The following is a 16,374-nucleotide window of genomic DNA, read 5'->3' on the forward strand; positions in this document are numbered from 1 at the left end:
ATGCGATTGGACTTATTGAGTAATTATGTTTGTATGATTAAATTGTGTGTAGATTTTGGGTTAATAGAGAAGTTAATCATATTAAACTTTGCAAGGTTGATTTTGGTTTTATGTTTTAAGATTTCCAAGTATGTGTTGTTTATCTTATTAATCTCTTCTGTATTATTATTTTTATTTGATGATTTTTAATTTTATTTACCATGATTTTCTTGTATTTATTCTTTGTCAAATTGTTTTTTTTATGACAACCAATTAGTGACTGTACCAAAAAGATATGCTTTTAGGGCATCCCATGAATAAATAAGTATCTTTTCTAGTATTAATTTATATAAAGGAAAGGATTTATTTAATAAAAAATGTCCATAAACTCTTTTAAACAAGTTATACATACTGGTAATCTTATGATTTTTAACATTATTATTAGATTTCAAAAACAGCTCAAAGGTCATTGCATTGTGATCTGAAAGCAGACAGTTTGTTGTTTTGACTTTGCCTAGTGCATTAGTCAGGTCATTAGAGACATAACTCTGTCAGTTTTGTATTGCATTCCATGTCTATGGGAATAATGGATAAAAAATAATGAATTTAGTTCTGAAAATTCATTTATATCTTTAAGATGAAACAATTCAGTAAAATTTAACAATGTCTTTGCCTGTATTCTCCTTTTACCTGTTGTGTTAGTATCTCTTTTTGACAGTATACAATTAGTCTCCTGCTAGAATGATACTGCCTTTTGAATATTTTGAATTACTTATTCTAGATGTTGGTCAACTGTTTTAATTCCTGTTCCAGGAATCCGATGTAAGTTAATAAGTGTTAATATCCTGTTATAATTTATAGTTATAGTAAAAAGCATACCTTTATCATCTTGATATGTTTCTATAACCATATGCATAGGCAATGAAACCCCCCCTTTTTTTTGATTATGTTGCAAACTGGATAATATAGTGTTATTTTTAGTATTTAGCCTGTTTATGTCTTCGGGTAGTGTGTTTTCTATAAAAAAATAACTTGAAAATTAAAGAGCTTCAAATATCTGTTTAAGCTACCCCTCTTGTATCTGTTATTTAATCCATTGACATTTATAGAAATACAGTTAATAAATGTTATCTGTCTTACTGATCAAAAGTATACATGCACTTCTCGTAGTTAATGACACTCTGTTAGTATAGAACTGCTTAGTAATCATCATGTGAACATTAACATTTGAAGGTTTGGTTAGACATAAAATAGTTACTATTGTGGACACTCAAAAAAGAAAAAATATAATTGTCATTAAACATTTTCTTTTAAAATCCCTCTTACCCCAAGGAGTCTAAAACCCCTTACTTGAATAGTCTAACAATCCAAGCAAACACATCCATCCAATACACTGACAAAAAAACAAAAAAACCCAGTCTACTCTACTACAATCAAATGTGATGCCATTAACAGTAAAATAAAGATGAAACTGTATTCTTTAAAGCATCGTTAATATATAATAGTAGAACAATTATTTTGCATCGTAATTTATTTAACATATACATTCTCCAATTTTATATGTCCATTAAGGTGATAAAGTAAGATATGCTTACATCTGTTATTATTGTTCCGTATCTATGAATAGTTTTAAATTTATCGACTAATAGTATAAAATATGAAAGACTGCTGCACAACAATTTAAAATGCTTTGTGGTGTGTCCCACCATAAGACCAATATACTTTCAGAACCTTCTATTTCCTCTTTGTAAGATTATATTAAAGTAAATAAATAGTTGTTTTACAATGTTTAAATGATATGTCATTATTTGTTCATATTCCATGGTTTGTTACTGTAAATTAAAGCCTCCTATGTTATTTCTGTCAGGTATACAGATTATTACTTTTTTTGCTTTACGTATGAGACTTTCAAGTGGGTTGACAACATATTCATATCATATATATCAAGCCTCTAATAATGAAGCTCTAAATATTATATATATATTTGTTTTACCATTCATTGACAACTACTATCAAACATCAAATTCTTGCTTTCAAATATATTTGCTTATAAATATATTCAAATGTATTTCACAGTATGTGTGACATTATAATTGTTTTGGCTGCAGTGAAATTTAACCTAATGCATATTTAAAAGGTTCTGCTTTTTATTCAAATTAACCTTTTAAAGCTGCCTGTCAATCAGAGTCTCTGAACATGAACAGCTCTGTTCTCTTGTTTAGGAGGGAATTCCAACTGAACCCTTGCTGTTTATCAGAGAAAGCTTTATGTGTTCTAAATGAAGTAAAAAAAATAAACTATATAGAGAGGCGCTTCATATCTAACTACTACAGAAGGACCTCACATAGGGACAGACCATCAGTCACAATTTCCATATCTATCATATTGAACCTGAACATTTCATCTATGAATAGAGACTATTTCAAAACCAATTAAAACTTCACAATGTCTCCACTGTTAAACAACATCAAAACAACATCCATAGCAACTGTAATCACCTCCTCCCCCAATCTAGCACATTATAAATCATTCTATTAAGTAGAACAGTAACATATTATCTACATCTATGCACTAAGAAGACAGGCAGATTTTAGGTTTTACTATTAGTTTTAGTGAAACAGCTTTTCTAATGTTACTGTAATTAATGATTGCATTGAATTGTTTCCACACTTAGGTGAAGATGTTTATCTGTCATTTCTTTTAGTATACCATTTAAGTAGCAGTTTTAATTTAACACTGTTAATGTTTTTTCCTTTTTATAACAAGAAAGTATGAGATGTGACTCATAGTGTGTGTTTCCCTTTAGTGGGTAACTGCAGTTTATATGAATTAACCAACTTTAAATTCATACTGAAACCATTTTCTATTTCAAATATAAAGTATGCATTAGTTCCTGAGTAAGCAATTTTCTATGCAAACATTCAGATTTTATACTAGTATAAATGTATGCTTCATTTAACGGAAACTAACAATATTTTGTCATGACTTATTAAAAATGATTCTTAATTATCTATAAATTAGACAAACATAAGACAGAAAAAATGAATTCAATTACTTTACATTAGTAGACTGCTTGTGATTTTCTGAGTCCTGTTTATGTTATAGTTGAGCATGTTGTCATTTCATGTTTTGCTGGTAAAGATATATAAGGAAGTAAAACTAGGCTTATTTCTAGATATAACTGTTGCTGAATAGTCATTATCAAAATGAATAATATTTCTTTCTGCTTTAAGTGGTGACTTAGCCAAGGCAGTTTTGAGGACCGGTTCTTTATCCTGAGATGAAATAAATTTAACCATGATAGACCTGGGTAAGTACTGGACTTTGATACAGGATTAAGCAGAGATATGTGTGCTGTTGCTATACCAAAACAAAGAGCTTCAGGCAAATCTAACATTTTAGGGAGCCAAGTAGACAAGAAATTAACTATATTGTTACCTTCTGTTCCTTCTGGTAGACCAAAAATATAAATGTTGTTCCTACATGACTTGAACTCAAGGTCATCTATTTTGGCTAGTAAAGAGTTGTTCTGTTTTAACAGGAATTCAGTATTGTTCTCCCCTTCACTTAGTCTTCCTTCCATACCATTCAAGTAGTCTTCAGTGCTGAAAATCTGGTTTATCTGTAACTGCAGAGCTTCATTAATTTGTTCAGTTTGTTTAGAACAGTTTTTCTTAAAGTCATCTATTTTGATGCCCAACATATCAATTTTTAAAGATAATTCTTGAATATAAGTCAGTAATGACAGAAGCTCTTTTTGAACAGGGAGTCTTGAGATACTGCCTTTTTATAACAAATGGTGATGCAGGATACAGTTAAGAAATTTTCCCTCACAGATTTTAACAGGAAAATAGTTGAATTTTAAGAATTTGTTTTATATAATCCAATGTTTATTGTAATTCACTTAATTGAACTGTTTAGGATTATTTAGAAACAAAATTTCCTGTCAGAAATATATGCAATACCAGAGCAGAAGAAAATTACTGCTCTTCTACTCTCATCCTGGCCATGCCCCTCTAAGAACACAGTCTTGAGTACATCATATCAACAGCAAGTAACACAGGAGAAATCTGACTTTAAATGTGAGCTACTGTGCCTTTGTAAGGATCTTATCATCAGTGTGTTGCAGACAAGGTAGCATGCATAATTGGTTTGGGTGAAAATGACTGCATCTTGATAAGCATACCAAACAGAAATGTGTTGATCACAAGTAATTACATACTGTTCAGATATGCAATATATCCTGTAATTCATGTACATTACAGTAGTGTGAACATGCAGCTGTTTCACAATATAGTGTATTGGTGATGACTACACTTGGAAATAATGAATTGACAACCAAATATTCCTGACTTTTAGCTCAGGATGATTGTATGCAAATAGCAATCATTTAGGTTCATAGGTGTGTACTAGGCTAATTACCCTGGGGCCTTTACAAACCTAGCCATTGGATTACCCTGGCATAGCGCTCACTCCTTGAACCACTGTGCAGCACAACTGTCAAGAAATTCTTCTACCTAGCACAGCTGATTAGCAGGGGAATATCATTCAAGATGTTACCGGCCCCTTGTCATCAGCACTAATCATACCAATTAGAGAAAACAACTGGTCCTTTGAGATGCATCTTTCCAGACATATTAAACAGATGGACCACAAGCTTAAAATCTCTAAGCTACCAGAAAAAGACTAAAAGCAGTATCCCTCTTTTCTGTGTCTTATAGGCTCCACAAAGACCTATGTTATGCCTTTTGAGCACTCAGGAACCCAGCAGACCAAGATCTCTTGTACTTTTCACAAATCAAAACAGACCCAAAATATCAGAACAAGCCAGGGTTCTAAACCTATTTTGGAAAATCAATAAAATAATTTGGAAAGAGATTTGTTACTTAGCATCTCCCTCACCTCTAGAATAAACTCACCCTGCAGATAAAGCAATGTGATACACATTTGCCCTTTAAAATGGAACCTGAACAACTGAACGGGTATTCGTAAATTCACTCTCGGAATGACAGGCCTAGCTTTTCTCTAGATACAATCTAGCGTGGAAACTGGCAAGGCATAATGCTTGCATAACTAACCTGGAACTTTCTATGATTCAAGCAAAGTAAGACTTAAAGCTGGATTAAATAAAAAAAATTACAATCTTGGGGATTGAACGCCTCCCTTTAATCGCTACTTAATTTGCTGGTGAGTAAACTAACTCAAAGCCATAATTACAACACTGAAAAAAGAAAAAATACATAAATAAAATAAACAACCAGCTGGTTATGACACTAAAAAAGGCACTACCTGTTTGCTGTGCAAGGTATTACACTCAAATATGCAGTATCTTCATAAGCGCAACTGTCATGGAATGGTTAACTTACTTGAAGTGCACACCTACCCTCTGAAAACTAATGGTGTGCCATAGCTTAACACACCTGCACATATCCAAAAAAGATTATGTAACCCTTGTTCCTATCAAGGATGTAATGCAAGAGTTCTTAATTGGGTCTGTCAGTAACATATTACTTGCTATCTGAACAGCAGATGGATTAGGCAGTCCCTACTTGTAACCATTTTGAACATCTCAAAACCCCAAAGAAACTTTGCATCCTACATGCAATGCACTGCTAATAGAGCAGAAGAATTTGTGAGTGAAATTTTCAGCACAGTTCCACAACTGTCACATTTCCTTATCCTCACATTTTGTATTCTGAAAACAGCACCTACTGACGACTGTACCCAGCATTACACAAAGATAGTAAATCAAGCTTTACCACTTATTTGGTTGCTAGTGAACTGTTACAATATAAATGGCGAGTAACTTTGATACAGATAAGAGTGAAGCTATGTACTTAAAAGTCCTTTGTTACATAAAGAACCAGAATGCTCCATGAAACCATACGCATCCATTCTACTACATAACAAAATCTTCAAAATGAATGAAACATGCAGGAAAAATCATTTAAAAATACAAAAGAATAAATAAAATAAAACAATATGCTGCTTACTGGCATCCAAGGAAAACATGGTTTGCATAAACAATCGACAGGCCTAAAAGGGACTCAATTTCCCCCCTTTTTTCATATTCAGCAAAATATCTCAAGATAAATTCTCTCCTACCCTGTCAGTGTTTGTCGCTCTCAGAAATTGTCATAAAATGCTCAACAGAATCAGACGTTTCTCTGCTCTGTCTCACAAAGTCATCTACAAAATCCCCCATAATTGTGTTATTTTCAGTATCTCCTTATGTTTGGACAATGTGCAGAGTAATTACAAACATACAGGTCAAACATATGTAAATACACTCCTTACTACCACTCAGCAAGTATATGTGCAAAGGTTCCACATCATGCGCTATGTACTACCACTCAGCAAGTATGTGTACAAAGGTCCTACATCATGCACTCCATGGTACCACTCAGCAAGTATGTGTGCAAAGGTCCCACATCATCAGACAACACAGTGGTGCAGTGGTAGCATTGTTGCCTCACAGCAAAAAGTTGTCTGGTTCAATTCCTGGCTGGAGTGCCTTCTGTGCCGAGTCTGCGTGTCCTCTCTGTGTTCGTGTGGGTTTTCTCCCATGTTATAAAGACATACATCTGAAGTGTTTCTCCCCAGGCATCCACTGAATATTAGCTTCATTCCAAGTTGGACTTTCCCTGTTAACAAATGTTAAATAAATTGCAAATCTAATGTGTTGGAGTGCAAACATAAATTTACATAATGAAATACTCCGATAGCATCACAGGTAACTCAACATATATTGAGTACAGCTGTCCTTTACAACATACACAAGTAATATAAGCCACTGGCATTACCTTTTGTGAAAATTGCTTTCTGAAGCACACTGCTTTCAAGATAATTTAAATGATTGACGGCAAAGTATTAGCACATGTGTAATTATATTTTGAGGTTCAGAACTTAGAATGGTTATTAACAGAATGGTACTCCATGTCAACCTTTGTACAAATAAGGAGTACAGGCATAGACACAGTTCTGATTCTGATCCAGTTCAGTACAGATGTGTGTGTTATGTTTACATATTCTGTGTCATGATTTACACATTTGTCATGATAACTGCAGTATGGTACTCTTTATATGGATAATATAGGCATATACTTAGACCATCCTTTTATCTAGTGAATCTCCATGGGTTTGGGGCATGCTGCTCCTTATGTTTATATGACACTACTGAGTAATTCAGTCAATACATGATAACATACATGTTGGTGTCATAATTAAAAGGCTTCAGAAAATGGAGTAATGCAAATTAATTTATCCTTTCCCCTAATGTGTGTATAAGAGCAAGAGTTTTAAGATCTGCCTCGTGTAATATGCCTGCTGACCCAAAAATCCTGGATTGTACCAAATGTCTTGCACTTATTTCTAGGAAGGTATGAGTTTGTTTGGACTGCTAATGAACCACATAAGGGGCAAAGCATGTTAATATTGGTGGAATCATGGGTGTATGCATGAATCCATAGGTTGATAATTAATGAGAAATTATAATGTTGAATATGTCTAGATCGGATGCTGGATTTAGACACCTTCCAATCTGCATAGAAGGTCTATAGCTGTGATAAATCACAGCACAAAGGAAGGCAAATGTCAGGTGCCAGAATACAGAATTTGAAGGGACTATGGAAACACTATGAAGCTAAAAAGTTGGTGTGCAGCATACTTCATAACAGTAGCTACAATTGAAATATCACATATGGTGTACATTGTGCCTTGCAGTCTGTTCAAAATATGATAATAACTATCTTCTCATACTGCTGTCAGTCTGTCTGTCCATAGCACAGTGAGGAAAAGCACATTAGCACAAGGGATAAGTGTGGCCGAAGGCAAAAAATGCATCAGTTTCTGGCATAAGCTGTGAATTGCCATTTACTGTGACTTACAGTTGTTGCTTCGTACCAGGCATTGAACAAATGCTGAGGACAATAAGTGATAAGACAGAAGGGGGAGGACAAAGTGAGAAGTTAGGAGACAGAGAGAGACATAGAAATAGTTTTATTTATGGGCCATATCTGGCCATCTTTGTGGTGTGTTACCCTTAGGTTTGTCATCTAAAGTGTTCTGCCATGTTTTGAACAATAAGGTTTTTCCAATATGGAGCAATCTGGGGTAGGGGAGGAGAAACATGATTAAGGTATGAGCAGGATAATGGTGAGTCAATAACAAATGTAGCCAACAGCTAGGCACACATGGTTAATATGGAAAAATATTAAATATTTGACATAGTTCTGGATTCAAACCCTTGATACTATGTAAAAACCAGTCTACAGGTCTGAGCATTACCTCAGTGTACAACGTAGGACTTCATACTTCACAAAGTTAAAATCACACATTTGAAGGGTCAGTGACAAAAGACTTAAGCAAGAGAAAATATAAACACTAGGCTTCTTCACTGTCGTCACAACTGTAATATCCCATAAGGTATACATGACATCCAGCAGCCTAATAAATGTGTAAGAGTAACTGTCCTACAATAGTGCTATCAGTCTGTATTTCTGTAATGCAGCAAGGATGACCACATTTACACAAAGATAACTGTAGTAGTGCTGTCAAAGGTAAAATCTTCAGTTTTTGTCATAGTATGTGAAATGGCATTTACCACCATTTAATCATTAGTGCACTATGCCAGTGGTAGTGCAATGGTTAGCGTTGTCACCTCCCAGCAAGAGGTTTTCTGGTTCAATTCTCGGCTAGGGTGCCTTTTGTGCAGAGTCTTCATGTCCTTCCTCATTTGCATGGGTTTCACTCTGGTTTGCTTCCACATTCCAAAAACATGCATCTGGAGCATTTCTTCCTGGGCCTCTGCAGTGAGTGGAATGCCAATTGCACTGGACACAGCCTTGGCCAAGTCATTCCAGGCCTCATTCTTGTACTGAGACCTCATATAGTTCTTCTGCAGAAGCCTACAGATGTAGAGCTTTATGAGGAGTTCCACAAAGATCTTGGACTCCTATTAACACCATCTTTGGGCTCTAAATGGAGCAGCATCCTCACCTTTACCTGCTCTATCTTCTGAAGGGTACGACAGTGAATTGATGCCCCATTCAGATCTCACATATGCCAGCCTATACATAGTGACAGAATATCTTGCATTTGCATGATAGAAAGTACACAAATGATCTGGCAGAGAAATTAGGCATGATTGCTTCAAAATACCCTGCAGATTTTAAATATGGCAGTGAGACCTGGACGTGTGTGATACTCAATGCATTTATACATGTTCCATTGTGAAATCCTCAAATGCTATGTGATAATGATATCTGAATTTCATTTCAAAGGATATATTGTCACCTCTAAGCATGCTGTCTGTTATGGTAGATGGTAATCATACATAGAGTCTACAGATACACTTATATGACATGATATGAACTTTATGATGTTGGTAGTAATCAGTGTCAGCAAGAGATAAAAGGGTATACATTGGGACATAATGTGTTGGCAGGACATACAAACCTTGTTAATACCACCTAAGAATTGAACCCATGGATAAAACAAAGGCTAAAATACTAACTGGTCTTTATTAACTGCTAATGCCAAAGGAGAACTATCATCTTGTAAGATGAGATATAATTTCAACATGAGTGCAGACCTAATTATGACAAGCCTCCTTTTGCTTGACTTTCACTTGTTATGTTATTGGAATTATATGTAAAAGATGGGCCTATGTTCAGCCATCAAATGGAAAAAATCACTGAATGGCATTACATTGAAAATGACATTCAGAGAAAACCACCTGCAAATTATATATATCTGCTCTGAGATCGCACTACAGTGAGCACATTTCCTGATCTCGACCTGTGATCTTACTCAAACGGCTCGATAAACAGCATGTTCGATGAGACATGTCGTTTGATGCTTTTTATCCATCCAATGGCTGAACATAAATCCGTAGAAGCCAGTATTTATTTCTGTAAATCAGTTTTCTATTCATTGAGTTGCATGAGCTGGGCAAAACATGTTGGGATAGGTGCCATACATACTTTAGATGATTGTCCTAACACCTGTGTTGAGTCAATTTTTTGCCAATAACTATTGTGCAGATTATACATATGAAAATGTAGTTTAAATTACCTATGATCATTGTTATGCTTGACATAATTGACATACATTGTAGTTGAATTATTTAACAATCATTGTACAGAGTTATATTGTAAATTAAAGCTTTGTATTTATCAGCTGCACTTTGTAATAACAATTCTTTGACACTAATTATTCTGACCGCCTCAGTAAAATTGCCTGTAAACTGGACTCAGGCCTTGCATTACCTGTGCTGTTTTCCAAACTTCCTACATTAACACCTTGAGACACAGAGAAAGTAACCTAACATGTATTTTGTTCACTCACTACGGTCTGGAGTGTGTACAGAAGCTCATCAGTGCTAGTTTTGTTTGTACTACTGACAGCAGCCCAGATTAAAATTTTTGAATCTTTGCCTTCAGATGTGAACTGCCACTGACTGATAGTGACCACTCACACTTAATGCACAATGCCAAGTGTCACACAAATGTAGAGGCTAAAAAATGAATAAATTAATAATGTAAAAGGATATATCTAGCAATGGTGTTACCCTGACAAATTCAATCTTTTAATAGTGTTTTTCATGATACTTTGCATTTCTGTTGCATATCATCATGCCTTCATGTAATACTTCTTGAGGAAGGTGCCATACAGATTACATAAGCTCATTTTGTGTACAGTATATGCAAGTAAAAGTTACGTCTTTTTAAAGGAATGTTTTACTGTCATGATTACTGCTTCAGAGATATGGGTGGTTAATTCAGAATGTTATAACTATTTCTGTATTCATTATGATACTGATTTTATTTATTGATACTTTAGTGGCTGCCATATTGTTTATATCATGCATATACAAAGGTGTTAATGAGAATAACAATAGCTCAGGCTCCAGCAACAAAACATTTGCGTCACTGTGAATACTACATTCAAAATATCAAATGTTGAAATCAAACCCTGCATTATCATTGCTGTTACATGTATGTTATTGCATTCACACTTTGAGCCACAGAGAAAGGGACATGACAAGTGTCTTTTATCAAATCATTACTAAGTATTGTAAACATTATACATGTACAACTATGACTTCAATTAACTATGATTAGTGTTATGCTTAACACAGTTAACAAAGAGTATAGGTGATGTATTTAGCATTTGCTACACAGATTTGGGTTGCACGTTCCATGCTGGAACTTGACTGTTGTACTTAATGTTCAATTTAGCAGGAAGGAAGTACAGCAGCCGTCCAAAGGTCATAGCCCAAGCAAAAGAACAACATGGATATAAAACAGAGCACGACCACCACAGGAAAGATAATAGAATCCAATATTTATTAAAACAAGCGCTTTCACGTGTGACCACTGCACGCTTCTTCAGGTCTCAATACATATTACTAAACCAAGTCATTTATATACGCTGTTCAAGTACATCCAATTAACCATCAATTAAAAAGTCAAACAATTAAATAGTCAAGCCTCAATTATTTAAAAAGAAACTCTAATATATTACTTCAAAGTAAATAGAAGATGCCTTCAAAGCGCTGGTTTCATAATATAAAATATTTGAATATACCAGCAAAATTCATGACATCAAATACATAAAATTTATACAATATGAATTAAATCACAACCAAACAAATAAAATATAAAGACATGGTGAACAATCACTTAAACATGCCTCAGGTTCATATAAAAATACTAAATATATCAATTTAAATAAATACTGTCTACCATTTAATTGCGGGCTTCTAATACAGGCTTAATACTTATGCATTGATTCAAACCTGGCTCCATATGGGCTCTTAACTTAAGAGTCCATGAAAGTTCAGTATGTTCAATATAATTCATATTATTACCCCCCTAACGGTCTTGTTTACCAGTTGCAAAACCCTAAATCTAAAACTATGATCTGCACGATCAATAACATGCTTTGCTAAGGCGTTGCGTTGGTCTAACCTCTTCATGTCATAAACATGATTATAAATTCTGTTCTTCAGTTTCCTTGTGGTAAGTCCCACATAAAATGCAGGACATTTTGTGCAAGTCGCTAAATAAATAAGATTCTCTGCATTACAGTTTGCATAAAATTTTGGTCTAAAAACATATTCAAAGATGGGATGTTTGAAACACTGTTCATTGACTATGTATCTACACATCTTACATTTCTTGCAACCATAAGTGCCTAGTTTATTAGTCCGAACTATATTGTGTTGGATATAAGTACGTTCATTACATAAAATCCTTTTTAGATTTTTGCTGTTCCTATAAGTAAACCTAGGAACAGAGCCTACTATATTCAATATCAAAGGATCAACTGTTAATACATTCCAATTTTTCTTTATAATATCTATTATTTTACTGTTGTCACTAGTATATCTAGTCAGAAACCTGACCTGTGCATCACATGAATGGGGCTTCTTGTTACATAAGCTCACGCCCCTATTCTTACATCTCACGCCATTAAGAACCATAACCTGCATGTTCAATTTATAATAAAAAGGTGTATGACAATTCTCATTCTGACCATCTGTCTATCTGTAATTAGGATTTGAACTCTGCATTATATCTGCTATTGCCCCAAGCTTGTTGGATTACTGCTTTGAGCCACAAGGAAGGGTAACTGTCAGGTGTATTTTCTGAACTTAGTACTTATCCAGAATGCTGATAGAAGTGAACTGGCCTGGCATTAGTATTAAGTGTACTACTGATGGCATTCCAAATTAAATGTCTACTAGTGACTGCTGACAGTCACAGACATGCAATGTCAGGCTTTGTGCTAGGGATGAAGCAAAAAAAGGGGGAGGGGACAGAAAAAAATGTCTATGTGTGATGATTTCCCAACTCTATCACCCTCTCTAGGCTTGAAGCTTGAAATCATGGCATTAATATGAAACAATGAGAAATTTAACAGTATGTGCAACATACAGAGAGGCATTTATGAGGTAGAACAAGTAGAGCACGCATACTCAAGTTCTGACATTCTAACCCTTTACATTTATGGAGAAATATACCTATTTACTCAAAGTTGTCCTTTGCCATTTCACAGTTGATAAGTGAATGATATTTGCAACAGCTAACCTAGGAAATCATGTCATTCTTGTTTTTAATTTCTCCAAATATTTTGGTTTTCCAGTACCATGATGGGAATGGGACCCATTCCTAAGTCAAAGTACGATTAAAGTTCAAGAAATTGGTATTCTTTCAGTCTTTGATGTCAGACAAAAGTGCTCTTCGCAGCACCTGCAATGTGCCCAGTAATGGCTCCTTCTGCAATTTGTATGGGGTTGCATGGATTGGTAACATATCTAAATACGACTGTAGATTCTTTTTTATAAGACCCATTGTTCCTACTGCTATTGGAACTATCTGGGTATCTTTCTTCCACATTGCTCTCGTTTCTGCCTGCAGATCCTGATATTTTATGACTTTGTATCTCTCTGTATGCAGCACACTGTAGTCATTGGGTGTGGTTATTTTAATGATCAATGCTACTGTTGTCTTCTTTTCATGGACCACTATACTTGGTTTTCTAACATTTGTCTTTTGAACTGTTGGTAATGGGTGGCCCCATGTGATATAAACATCATCATTTTCTATGATGCGTTGTGACTCATGTTTCCAGTGTTTTTCAGCCACTTCAATACCATAATTTTTGCACAATCGTCAGTGCAACAGTCTTGCCACATTATAATGCCTTTCAGTATACAGTCCTTCTGCCATTAGTATGTCATAACCAGCAACAAGGTATGCGACTGTTTTCAATTCTGTTTTATAAAACCTATATTTGTCTGTTTTTCCCATGTGCTCAATGAATTCTGTAAGCCAGCATGTACATAGCTCACTGTCTTGGGCCACCAATATTAATCTTTCATCTCTTGGTTTGAATTTGCCTCTCCTTTGCCATTCCTGTGTTCATTCCTGATCAACATTTGGTTCTTCCACATGTTTTCTATACTTGCAGCTATATTTATGATTTTCCACATTTCTTGCCTTCTCATCTGGTCCTTCACCTTATATTCTTTCTTTTGTTTTTTTCGCTCATTCAATTGCTGCCTGATTTTTATCTACTTCTGGTTTGATTTCCATTCTTGCTTGATACCGATATGCTTCTGCTAGATTAAGCAGAGAAGTCATCTTACATTTATTCTCCTCATGTTTTAAAACCTTCACTACAGTTGGGTCTTGTGAGATCAGCAGATGTGTATAGAGTCCCACGATTCCAGATCTATGTATGTAATCAATTTCAAGGAGGCCCATCCCTCCTTTGGAATGGGGAATATATAATCTTTGTATGCACTGATTTTTATAAATCGTTTGGTGAGCATGAAGCATCCTTCTTGTTTTCCTATCTAATCTATCCAACACATTTTGGGGCCAGTCAATCATTCTAAAACCATAAATTACAGGAAGAGCAAATTGGTTTATAGCTTAGATTTTGTTCCTAGATGTCGACACTGTTTTCAGGATTAATTTAAGTCTTCTAAAGTATTCCTTGCTACGTTTTATTCACATTTGTTCATGCTTTATTGTTGATCCTTCCTCAATTCCCGAATAGGTTCATAGGTTAGTACTAAGCTAACTGCCCTTGCGAGCCATTTTAAGCCTAGCCAATTATCACTTGTGAGACTCAAACCCTGCACTTTGTGTTTGTAAGGCAAATACCTTAACCATTAGGCCACCCTCCCAACCCCCAAAATAAATATTTATATACTTCCTTTTGCTCAAGTTCTTTTATATTACATTCTTGTCCCAAACTGATGTTTTGCTGGTGCTGCAGTTTTCCTGCTTTAAAGGTTGATTTTGCAGATTTATCAAGACCAAATTACATTCTTATATCATCTGATAAAGTTTTGACAACCTCCGGTTGTGCTTTCAGTTTGTCATCTGATGAGCTATACATTTTTAAAACATCAACAAAGAGAAGATGAGAAGTCTTTATAATTTATTATTTTCTAGGAGCCAAATTATAGCCATGGGTTAAGGGCAAGTCAGAATAGCAATGGTGACAGAGTTACCCTGGAATATCCCCCTTTGAATTTTTATCCCTGGGATAATAATTTGTCCTTTATCATGGCTTAATTGCAAAGTGGACTTCCACTCTTTCATGGAGACTGTAATGTAATCAATCAGTGTAGGGTGTATCTTATACATTTTTAAGCACTTTTTTATCCATGAATGAGGGATACTATTAAATGCTTTTTTGTAGCCAATCCATGCCTCAGATTCTTCCCCTTTTTACAGTTCTCCAATATGACTTTATTTAACAGCAAATGATCCTTTGTTCCATATGACTTTCTTTTACTGCCATTTTATTCTACTGCCATAATTAGTTTTATTCTAAATGACTATAAACTCTGTCAGCATCAATTCCCATGTATAGTTTGTACGTTGACGGAAGACAAGTTATTGGTCTATAATTTTTAGGATAGTTTGCAATTTCACTCTTAAGTAGGAGTATTGTTTTTCCTGTTGTTAGCCAGGGTTGGTGTCTGCTCAGGGAGTGCATATAAATAGTTCTTACCTATGGCTAAATCTCAGTGCAAAGATGCTAATACTTTTAACCAAAAGTTAGGTATTGCATCTGGGCCTGGGGTTTTCCAATAAGAGGCTTTCCTTAACTTTGTTTCATTCTGTCTAGCTGTTACTTCATCCCATTTCATATCCTGTACCTTAAAAATTCTTATTCTTTCTTGTACTTCTTCTATCCATTTATCACCTTTGTTATGTTCCACAGGATCTTCATAGATACTTCTCCAAAACATATCTATTTCTTCTTTTTTTGGAGGTCTTTCAATTCCTTGTACCTTATTTCCCAATTCTCCATAAAAACCATTTTGGGTCATCAATAAATTGCTTATTTTGCACTTTTCCTTTATATTTATCTCCTAAGTTTTTCTACCCGTGCTGAAATTTTTAGTTTGTTATTTGCGATAGTGCATGATCGATCCTGGTCTGTTCTAATACTGAGCATTGCTTTTATCACACCTATCTTTGTTAGTATTTTTGTTGATCTATTCCCTCTTCTATAATTATTTATTTATTTATTTTATTTTACATTTGTTGACCGGGAAAGTCCGACTGGAACGAGGTCCATTTACAGCGGAGTCCTGGGGAGAAAAGCTCCACAATTAAACAATATGTACAGTGGGATTTTTACAATCCAAGATATTTCATACAAGAAGAACACATTTACAATGGTTTGTTCAAGCTAGCTTAATTTATACATATTAGACCCTGAATGGCAGTTTTATATGCCTTGGGAGAAAAAAAAACTCCACCGTAACAATACAGTCAGCAGAGACATCACATAAGACAGTATAACTTGACAATATTTTGTGCTAAGCAAGTTTAAATGTATACAGAGGTAGGCCCTGTATGG

This window comes from Protopterus annectens, chromosome 1.part2, assembly GCF_019279795.1.
Source record: "Protopterus annectens isolate FY-2018-M chromosome 1.part2, PAN1.0, whole genome shotgun sequence".
NCBI classification, from domain to species: domain Eukaryota; kingdom Metazoa; phylum Chordata; order Ceratodontiformes; family Protopteridae; genus Protopterus; species Protopterus annectens.